Below are 11,372 nucleotides of genomic sequence, written 5' to 3'. Positions count from 1 at the left end.
GGGCGTAACTCCAGCCGGTGAAAACTCTTGTTCAGTCCCTCATGCAACACCAACCAACTTCGAAATAAATTATTGTTTTTGGTAAACATTATTATTTTCTCAGGAATCGATTTTTGACAAAAATCAAATTTAGAATTTAATAATTTTTTTTTACTTTTTTTTTCTTAATCGGAGATTTGTACTTTTTTTATTCACTCGTGGGATTTGTATCACTCGAAAAAGTTGTCAAAAAACAAATATATAAAAAATAAATGTTATCAAAGGCAAGATAAGTTACTTTTCTATCTAACTGGATAACTTTTTAAAGTTTTTATTTAATGTAACATGTTTATCAGCTCGAAAAACATACAATGTTACTGATGTATTCGAAAATTGCAAATGGCGGGGCACTCTCTGGTAAACACGGCAAGCTTGGGAAAACGAGTTAAAACTATAAAAATACACAAAAATACTGTTAAAAACCCACCGAATATATGTCAGCCTATGTCATGGTAACATATATTGAGCGAGTTTCTAACAATATTTTTGTTAGTTTTTTTTTAGTTTTAACTCATTTTTCCAAGCTTAGCGTGTTTAGCAGAGAGTGCCCCTGCCCAGTGCCCCACCATTTGCAATTTTCGAATACATCAGTAAACCCTGTATGTTTTTCGAGCTGAATAAACATGTTACATAAAATAAAAACACTAAAAAGTTATCCAGTTAGATAGAAAAGTAACTTATCTTGGCTTTGATAACATTTATTTGTTATATATTTGTTTTTTGAAAACTTTTTCGAATCTATATGTACAGTAATACAAACCCAACTCGTGTTATAACGCATCGGGAAGTTAATATATGTTGTATTATTAGATTGTACCTATTTACTATGCCTCCCCACGGGACAGAGTTAGACACCAGGGTCGTGTTTTAACGTGGAGAAAAGGTACAAAAATAAAAATTGCCTCAGTTGTGAAGGATTTCTCCTCCACCGAAAGAGAACAAGAAATAGAAGTGCAGCATCTGAAGAACAGATGGTATTTATTTGCTCCCCCACCGAGCAAATTAGGCACAAGGCCAATTTTTAATGTGAGGAGTGAAGGGAGGGGGAAGGGAAAAAGGGGACCAGCTCCCGAGAGGTGGGAAATGGGAGCTGGTTAAAGACCAGATGTGGGGTTGCCCCCACATCTGGTCTTTGCTAGTCATAGCTAGTCATAGCTTGCAGTATCTGCCGGAACAGATACTACACTTTGATCTTGACCAAAAGGCCAAGAAATGTACATATTTTAATGTTTGATATTATTTTCGAAGTTATTGAATGAAATTTGGACCAAGTAAAGAATAGATACCCCATAGCAGACGACGCCGCCTGGCGGTGCCAGGCGCACATTTCAACTAACACCGGTGATTCGACCTTGACATTGGCACAAGCACATGGCGTCGGTTGTTTTAAAACACGTCAAATAGAAAACATGCTCGAATATTTGCCAGCAATTTTTTTTTTTAAATATATTTACAAAACTTTTGAAGATTTAAAAGAAAAAGTATATATTTACAAAGCATTTTTTTTTTTAAGTAAGTAACAAAACGAACGTATTTAAATAAAAGATATTTTAATAAATGGGTGTCTCTTTCTGTTTCGGATTTTTGCGACCAAGATTGATTTTTATGTACCGTGTTTTGTGGGGTGGGGTTCTGTGTGCGTTTTTAAGATAATTAGATATTTATTTAATTATTCTTTAAAATATTAACTTCAGCGACAATTAATATATTTTTCAAATAATATTTTGAAATATTAAATTTTTACGAATATTCGCGAGCAAGATTTTTTTTTTAATAAGATATTTAAATAAATGGGTGTCTTTCTGAGTGCTTTTTTTTTAAATAAAAATAAAAACTATAAAAAGATGTCTATCTTGTGATACTACATTTCATCTTTATAAAAATAAAAGTTATAAAAAGATATGTGAATAAAATAATATTTTTTTATCTCGATTGTTTATACTTGTTATTTTATTATGCATAAAAAATTGCCTCGGCCTAAAAGGATTTCTCCTTCACTGACCACCGCACTGTAAATAAATATTGAATTGTATTAAAAACGTACAAAAAAGAAATGGCCAAAACCGTATGAACCTTTTTTTTTATAAGTTTTATTCAAACAGTCTTTATTTGAACTTAATGGACTGTTTTTTTTTTTTTTTTTTATATATATTTATTAACTGTTTTATTCTTTTTATCAAACAAAAATAGAACTTTTATAATGAAATATATATTATGGAATGTTTTTCAAACATCGAAATTTTAAAGTTAAAGTTTTATTTAAAACAAAAAAAAAACGAGGTTTTTTTTTTCTTTTCGAGATATTTTTTTCACCATTTATTACTTTGAAATTTTATTCAACAATGAAATGATAAAAAAAAACTTTTCGTTAAATATATTTTTTAAAAATTATTATAAAAGTCTATTTTATGTCTGTAAAAGTTTGTTGAAAGTTCAAATAAAGTTTATAATTTAATTGAAAAAAAAAATCACCTCGTCTTTTTTTTTTTTAAATAAAACTAACTTTAATTTTAAAATTTCGAAACAGTCCATCCATCATATATGTCATTATAAAAGTTCTATTTTTGTTTGATAAAAAGAATAAAATAGTTATTAAAAAGTTCTGTAAGTATATTAAACACGCACTCAGAAAGACACCCATTTATTGAAATGTCTTTTATTTTTTAAAACAATCTTGCTCGCGAATATTCGTAAAAATGTAATATTTTAAAATACTATTTTGAAAATATATTAATTGTCGCTGAAGTTAATGTTTTAAAGAATAAATATTGAATTGTCTTAAAAACGCATACAGAACCCCCCTCCCCACAAAACACGGTACATCAAAATCAATCTTGGTCGCAAAAGTCCGAAACAGAAAGAGACACCCGTTTATTTAAATATCTTTTATTTAAATACGTTCGTTTTGTTACTTATTTTTAAAAAAAAAATGCTTTGTAAATATATACTTTTTTTTTTAAATCTTCAAAGGTTTTGTAAATATATTTTTAAAAAAATGCTGGTGAATATTTGAGCATGTTTGCTATTTGACGTGTTTAAAAACAACCGACGCCATGTGCTTGTGCCAATGTCAAGGTCGAATCACCGGTGTTAGTTGAAATGTGCGCCTGGCACCGCCAGGCGGCGTCGTCTGATATGGGGTATCTATTCTTTACTTGGTCCTGAAATTTTTTAAAGCGTAAAAAAAGCTTACCTTTCATTGCAGGAATTTCGAAAAAGAAAAAGGGGGGTGAATTCGTTTGTTTTTACTTGTGTTCAAAAGAGAAATTTTGTCTGTTAGGCTTTCTTTTTTTGTGTGTTCGTTCGAAACAGAAAATTTGCTTTGTTTGTTTTGTTTTCTTTAGTAAACTGATGCAACTTTTGTTTTGTGTGTCCAATTAATTAAGAAATAAAATATATGAAAATATAAAAGAATCAAAATTAAACCATGAAAAATACAATTTAAACGTGAAATTATTTAAAAATAAAATCAAACGTCAAAAAAAACAATGGATTTAGGTCTCTTAACACGGTATAATCATTATTTCGTTCCTCATGTAAAAATATCCGAATTGTTTATTTTTTATTATTCATATAAATATATTTAACTTGAGATGTGTTCGAACATGTTTTTCTTCACATATATACCCTTTAGCAAACTACTCGGATATTTTATGACTAAGTAAAACTAACTTAAAGCCCTCTATCCACTCTAAGCACTTTTATATGTCTGGTTATCTGTCGTACAGACTCTGACACCCATGCTCAGATTTGGAGTCTATATTCATAATACCCTCCCCAGTACTAGGGAATCTAAACTAGAATCTGACGACCAGACCTTCATGTGCTTTAAACTAACTTTACAACATAGCGTTAGCTACTAATATTTTCTTTGCCGCTCTCCCTCGACTTAGACTTTAGTCTATTCAACCACGTCTTCTCTGACAATATAGATATACCAGTTATTGGTTTGGCTTCTCTAACCTTTATATAGCCCATTCCCTGACACAGACAATAACACTCTTGACCCGTTTACCAGACCGTCAGAATCAGCAAGCCCCACTTTTCGACCTATTTCTGGCCACAATTCCTGAGGATTCTGTAACACATACCCATTGTCCTCTCGGGAATGCTGATCATGCTGTGCTACTGATAAACATCACCCTAAACTCTCAATCCCGAGTTGAAGAGGCATTGCTGTAAACGACACAGTACTACAATACGGCTGCCTTGGAGAAATTAGGAACTTGTGATCTCTGGAAGATCTATAACATTGTAGTAAATAATTAACAATTTTCCCACCATCAAACAATCTTGAAGTTGTTTGCATGGCAACCGCAAAGGTCACCCTGCTTGCTCGTTGCTTTGTTTTCAACTTTACTTTGAACCTGGCAAACCACTCCTTCCTAGATTTTCCTTCGCAGACAGAAATCACACTGATGAAAGTCACCCCATTTTAAGTACATACTGTCATAAAACAACTAGATATCAAAGAAGCTAGTAGACCTGATCTCACCCCCGACTGTACTATTTAAAAACTGCTCAACAAAGGTTGTGTCAATTCCCTCCAAACTTTTGAACAAATGCATCAATGAATATTGTTTTCTTAACTGCTGGAAAATTGCTTTTTTGTGGTACGAGTTAAGAAGAATACTGGGGAAAGAACTGACCTAATAAATTATCTCTCTAGTAGCTTCCTCCTTCTTTTTGGCTAAAACATTTGAGACAATAATTAATGAAGCTTTAGTCTACCACCTCACAGCTGCTAAACTTCTCTCCGACAAACAGTATGGATTTGGGCAAGTCTGTTCTACTGCAGATATACTTACTGTAATCTCTAAATGTATATATTATGCAGTGGATGGATCAGGCAGGGGGGACTAGAGCAGCAACCCTAGATATATTTAACGTCATCGGCAGGGTATGGCACGGTTGTTTTCTCAAGAAAATTATATATATATATATATATATATATATATATATATATATATATATATATATATATATATATATATATATACAGGGTGCCCATTTAGTCTGGCTACATAATCTACAGGATGCTTCCACAAAGTCTGGCTACATAATGTTGCCAGACTTTTTGGACACCCTGTATATATATATATATATATATATATATATATATATATATATATATATGATGGCAGCAAATTCTCTTTCGAACATTGGCATCACTCGATATAAAAGTGGATCTAATTTATATCGAGCAATGCCTGTGCATGAGGATTGTTATAGTGGGGAAAGACTTTGCACCGAGACAATCCCACTCTCTAAACAACTGCCACATTGATCCAAAAAGAAGAGCAAGCCAACATCATTGAATGCAGCAGTCATCGCAGGTTTGTATAAGAGTTTTCCTTCTCCTAGGGAGGTTGCCTTCACTACGGCTTACATAGCCCTCTCCACCTACCATGCCATTTGATCCATGTCTGGAACTTAGGTTGCTGGGCACCAGAGCATATTCCACCCGCCGGTGGGTTATATGTGCCGCAGACCTCATCCTTAGCCTTTAGTTAAATAGCCTTGGCCCGTAAGGTAGTGGAGGTCCAGTTATACGGTGCAGGACACTCGCCGTTTACCAGAGCCCCGTCTGCTTGGCAGTGTTCACGACGTGCACGTGGGGTTGATTTGTCTGGGAGAAGCACAGAAAGACGCTAAGACATCTGTGTGCTTTTAACACACGTCCACACCAGACCTCGACCACCATATATGTGATATATACATATATATCTTTTTCGATTTAATCAATAGATTAGAAAGAAGCCGAGTTTGTGTTTCCTTGTTAATCGAATTGTCTTCCTTCCGGAAGGCGAATTGTGATTTACTCATTCTTTTCCTTATGTTACGACCAACCAGCGAGGCGATGGCATATCAACCCTGACGTGAGAAGAACTGACAAGCACCCGGTCATAAATTAAAGCCTGACCCGTGTGACCTACGGGGTTCTGCTGCATGGAAAGGTCACATCTGGTCACTGTCGATAAAGATAGTGACTTGGACGAGATCAGAGACCACACTGGTCAATATATATAATATAATGGATATATATTTCAGCAACAATGTAAAACCAACAAAAACTACAACAATCAATTATTATCCAGTGATAGATCACCGCATAACAGACTTGAAAGCTGTGCAAGAATGCCTGACGTACGCTGCAGAAGCATCCAAGGAAGAAGGACAAAGGTATGTCAAAACTTCCTTTGATCTTGGCATATATATGAAAGCGTATCCGCTTGTATGGAAAATTCTACCGAGTACAAAACCAACATTTTAATGATGGGCTCCTTTCATGTCTTGTTTGATTATTTTCAGAACAGGGATTAGCGAAATTCTCATAGAGGCAGGCCTCATGACCTCTGAATCTTTGAATGCTGTTCTTTCTGGGAAACAATATGACAGAGCAATGACATGTCACAAAATTGTTCTAGAATCTCTGGAGAAGTTTCTATTTAATGCCTTCCTTGCAACAATGGAACACAATGAGCATCAAACCTACCTGAACATTTAAGAGCAATTGTGGAAGACCTCTTAGATTCGCTTACAAAATATACAAACGATCAGGATGCTGGCTTGAATTCTCTCTGAAGTATAATAGGGGGGGGGTCACCTCAAATACACAAACAGAATGTTCAAGAAAGATTATCGCTACAGTCCTCTGTCTCCACTCTCGTTGCCTTCTCTCCTGCCCGATCGGGAAAAATCTCTCAGCACCGAGAAATGAAGATCGTTTTATAGTTTCCATCTTCACGCACACACGAGATTATGCAAGAACGGACGAAATAAAAATGCTGGTCGCCATGTTTGTTCTTACTTTTCTTCGCCTTAACTCACTCGCTGAGCACCCACGGTAAGACTTGTCTTTCTTGCTTCTAACCACATGCCTCCCTGATCTCAAGATCACATTTCGTAGTCTATCATCCACTGTGGCGGTCGCTTCTCTCTACTTGGCCTCTAGGGTGTCTCGTCCTCCTCCTGTGGCTGCACACTCCCCTCCACTGCTTTGCCCTCCACTGGTCTGACGTTGAGAATGTGCCTCGGGACTCCTTCCACCCCAATGTTGTTACTAGTGTTCCTCCCAGTCACGTGACCTCTACTCCATTGTGTGGTGCAGCGCGCCCCCGGTGGCTTCACCCATACCTCGTCCCCGAGTTTAATTGTCTCTGTGGCCTCTACTTATCGGCTTGCCAGCTCCACCCTGGGATGTCTCCAGGAATATGCGAACGTTGACAGTTGCGGGACCGTCTCTGGTACTTGTCCCAGTTTAGGCGACATGTTATACCAGAAGACGGCTTGCTCATGTGAGGTGCCTCCTTCATTCCGCAACTGCCTTTATGGTGCGGTGGCTTCTCTCCACGATCCCATTGCCACTGGGTCTGTAGGCAGCTCTGAAAAATTGTTGAATCTTCCATTTCTTCAGTACTTCTGTCACTGCTACTGACTTGAATGCAGTCCCATTGTCGGTTAACAACTCTTCCACGGGGCCTCGCTCCAAAAACACCTCATCAAGGATTGCCACTATTTCATTGCCTGTTCCTCCACGTAGCTTCTTCCATAGGGCAAATTGCCCGGGCCCACAGTCAATCATGGTCAGGTAAAGTCCACCCCTGTAATAGGTGACATCGCATGCCAGTCTCTCCCAGGTCCCACTCACCTCCAATTGGCCAGATTCATGCATGCTTGGAGCAGGATCAATCGACTGACATCTGTCGCATGTCCTGACCACTTGCCTCACTTGCTCCTTGGTGATCCTCGGGTCGACTTTTTTCACTAAGTACCAAGTCCTCTCTACCCCCATATGGTGCAAATTGGGCAGTTCTCGCACGCCAACATCATCTAGATCCGATGCAGCAACAACATCTTTCTTGGCAACAGCCAACTCTTCTTCACTCTCGTGAGAGCATCTGCTCGGTTCTTTTCAGAAGCCATGTCTACCCGGAGCTTGCATCAGCTCAGCCAGCACCCCAAGCCTTCGCTTCACTAACATCTCCGCAGTCCCTTTCGTTTTTATCCTTTTTTCGCTTGAAATGAGACTTTAGCCAAGCAAACACCGTGGTAGAGTCTGTTTTGATGCAGATGTCACGTAGTCCCCATTTCAAGGCCAGATTGACTCCTTTTATGGTCGCGTCTAATTCCGCCACATTGATGTGGCTGACGTCATTCTTTTTCCTCAACCAGGCTGCATCTTCTGCAACTACTCCTCCAATTTCCAAAACGACCCCTGTTGCAATGCAGCTCGCATCACACCACACGACTCCATTTAATGTTCGCGGTACGTTCCAGGTTCCCCGGACTGGGTCTTGCCGTTCTGCTTCTTTCAGGAGCTCTTCCATCATGGCGACCGTTCTTTCTCCCACCTTATCATTCCATCCTCGTCCTTCGGCGTGTCTCTTTATGTAGCTGCATGCTGGTCTAAGCCAGCTAGCAACGGGGTAATGTCCGATCAACTTTCCGCATATGGAAAAAAGTTCACGTCTGTTGAGCTCCTGCTTCAGTTGTGGCATCTCGTTTCCCCTGCAAAACTCTAGGCCGCCTGACGCACCTCGTTTCAGTTTTAGGCCCAAAGCAGCCCCTCCGTCTAATTTTTCCGGCTTTTGGCGACCAACCCGAACCTCTTCAAATGAGCCACCACCTCCTTGGCAGTTACCACAGTCTCATTCACCAGAATGTCGTCTATGTATGAGCTCACTACCCCATCTCCCTTTCCCATTGTCTCTAGAATCTTCCTGAGGATAGTTGACATAATCTTGAGTGCCGAATTTAACCCGAACCCCACTCGAGTAAGGCAGTAGGTTTTGCCTTTGTACTTGACTAACTGATATTTCCAGAGCTTCTTGGCAACATGGAGTTGCAAATAGGCAGATTTTAGAACTACCAACGTAGATGCGCCATTTATCTGCCTCCATTCCCTAATGGTCTCGCTGCACACATCTACGGTGTCGCCTCCCGTATGGCACTTAACATGGCCGTTCAGCTCTCGGAAATCCAGGACCGGTTTTACTTTCCCTTTAGTTGTTTGCAGAACGGCAAAATGCTCGACTCCACGTCATCTGTTCAAGGCATCAGTATCCCCTCCTCAATCCATCGGTCGACTTCTTGCTCAAACTCCTTTCTCGCCCCTCCTCTAAGCGAATTTGTGTAGCACGCCACCCTGTTTGTCAGCGATGGCGCTTGATGTTTCCATGCCCACTCCACCGTCCACCGCTCTCCATCGAATTCGGCTCGGAAGTCCTGATCTTCGATCGACAATTTTCTTTAATCCCCGATCTTGTTGATCCCTCTGGGGGCTTGCTCCGTCACCGCACACTCAGCTAGTCCGAACCTCACGTTGTTACATGTGATGGTAAGGCCTCCAAGGCGGCATATAACATCCATTCCAATGATGGCTTGGACGCCAGGCACCAGGTAATCAGTGACAATTGCATGGACCCTCATCCGACGTTCAGCAATATCAATAGTGACGGTCTTCCTCCCTCGACACTTCACTTGCGACCCATCGAATGTCACTACTTCACCCTTCCCTTTCCATCTTCCGACCAGCGTAGTGTGCACCATGGTAGTGGTGCAGCCAGTGTCAATCAGGGCCATAACTTCCCGTCCTTCCACCGCAATCTCCTGTTTGGGCATCTGCTGTGGGTGTACCACTATTCTCGAATCAGAGCGGCCGCTGGCGCGTCGGCCTCCCCTTGCCAGTTTCCCGATCTTGTGCATTTTACCGCTAAATGGCCTCTCCGATTGCATTTGTAACACACTGTCCGTTGCAAGAACTTTCTGCAGTCTCTTCTCATGTGTGGTCCCCCGCATTCGAAGCATGCCATCCCCGGGTTCGGCAGATTCCTGCCCACATCCTGCTGTACCGTTGCTGTCGTTCCTCCAGGCTCCGTGGGCTGGGTACTCACCAAAATCTTTGCAGTTTAAAGCAACTCACTCACATACAGCGTCTCCACTCCCGGGACCTGCTGCAACCTTTTCGATATCTCTTCCGTGAACCCGGTAATGAAAGTCATTTTGACTACATGACTCGTGGCATGTCCTCTGATGCCCGACAACTCAACTAATCTCCTTATCTCATTCGCGTAGACATCAACAGATTCACCAGTCCACCTCTTCTCTTTCAACTTATTAAAGGCCTCGAAAGGCCCCTCTGCGAAAGCTTTGATCAGTCGACCCTTGATGGCGTCCGCATCACCCTGTTCCCGCTCGCTGTGCTCCAAATAGAGGGCCAGTGCGTCCCCTTCTAGAAACAGTGGTATTACTGCGGCCACATCATCCAGCCTCTGAATCCTTGCTACAAGGTCCACTTTTTTAAGCCACGTCACCACATCACCGTCACCATTAAAAGGCTTAATCATGTTGCTTAAGCCTGCGTTGGCCATCGCCGAAATAGCTTGAAGTATAATGGGGGGGGGTTCACCTCAAATACACACACAGAATGTTCAAAAAAGATTATCGCTACAGTCCTCTGTCTCCACTCTCGTTGCCTTCTCTCCTGCCTGATTGGGAAAAATCTCTCAGCACCGAGAAATGAAAATCGTTTTATAGTTTCCATTTTCACGCACACACGAGATTACGCGAGAACGGACGAAAGAAAAATGCTGGCCGCCATGTTTGTTCTTTCTTTTTCTTTGCCTGAACTCACTTGCTGAGCACCCACAGTAAGACTTGTCTTTCTTGCTTCTAACCACACTCTCATTGAGAAATATTCAAGGTTCACATCAGATGTAGCTACAGGTAGTCTTGGAAAAACAGTATAACTATGGATGACATATATGGATAACATTTGCTTGACCTTGTACAGGCAGTAAAAACAAACACCTCTCTCCACAGAATGGCAGACTTATTTATTAGCTTTGGTGAATACAATTATTCGAAGTATCTTGCATTCTCTTCCGTTTTCTTTGTAAATGTTGAAGATATTTACTCTGGTGCTCTGTCGCTGATAAAAGGAAGTGGTTTCAGTTTCACTAGATCTTTGGTGCAGGGCAACGGGTGTGCTGTTGATAAAACAATAGAGAAGAGGTTCATGAAACACGCAAAATCTCATGGCGGAACAGGTGGCTGTAGTACTGGTTTCACTGGGATTCCGCAATTTCAGTGCATATCAAAGTTGGGTAAAGACAACCCAGGAAAGAGCTCAATATATTGCGGACATGCTTTATGAGTCACAAGGAGTAAAGAAACATAAAGATTTACGAAATTGATCTGGAATTCTAAAAAGTGAACAACTTGTCAATAACACCATAGATGCAATTTGATACTGTGGAGCAAGCAAAACTGTATTGCATATTATCAGGAACCCCAGTTTCTTCGTATATCCAAAAAAATTACTTAGGGCT

At 40.0% G+C, this 11,372-nt stretch overlaps 1 pseudogene; it reads right to left on the bottom strand.

Moving 5' to 3' along the window:
* Positions 1 to 1,094: 1,094 nt before the first annotated feature.
* Positions 1,095 to 1,253, bottom strand: LOC145249132 (U2 spliceosomal RNA; annotated as a pseudogene).
* Between the last annotated feature and the right edge of the window lie 10,119 nt (positions 1,254 to 11,372).

The sequence above is a fragment of the Euprymna scolopes genome, chromosome 27 (genome assembly GCF_053919585.1).
Source record: "Euprymna scolopes isolate OS-2025 chromosome 27, ASM5391958v1, whole genome shotgun sequence".
In the NCBI taxonomy this organism is placed as follows: domain Eukaryota; kingdom Metazoa; phylum Mollusca; class Cephalopoda; order Sepiida; family Sepiolidae; genus Euprymna; species Euprymna scolopes.
This window is presented reverse-complemented; position numbering and strand designations above follow the sequence as displayed.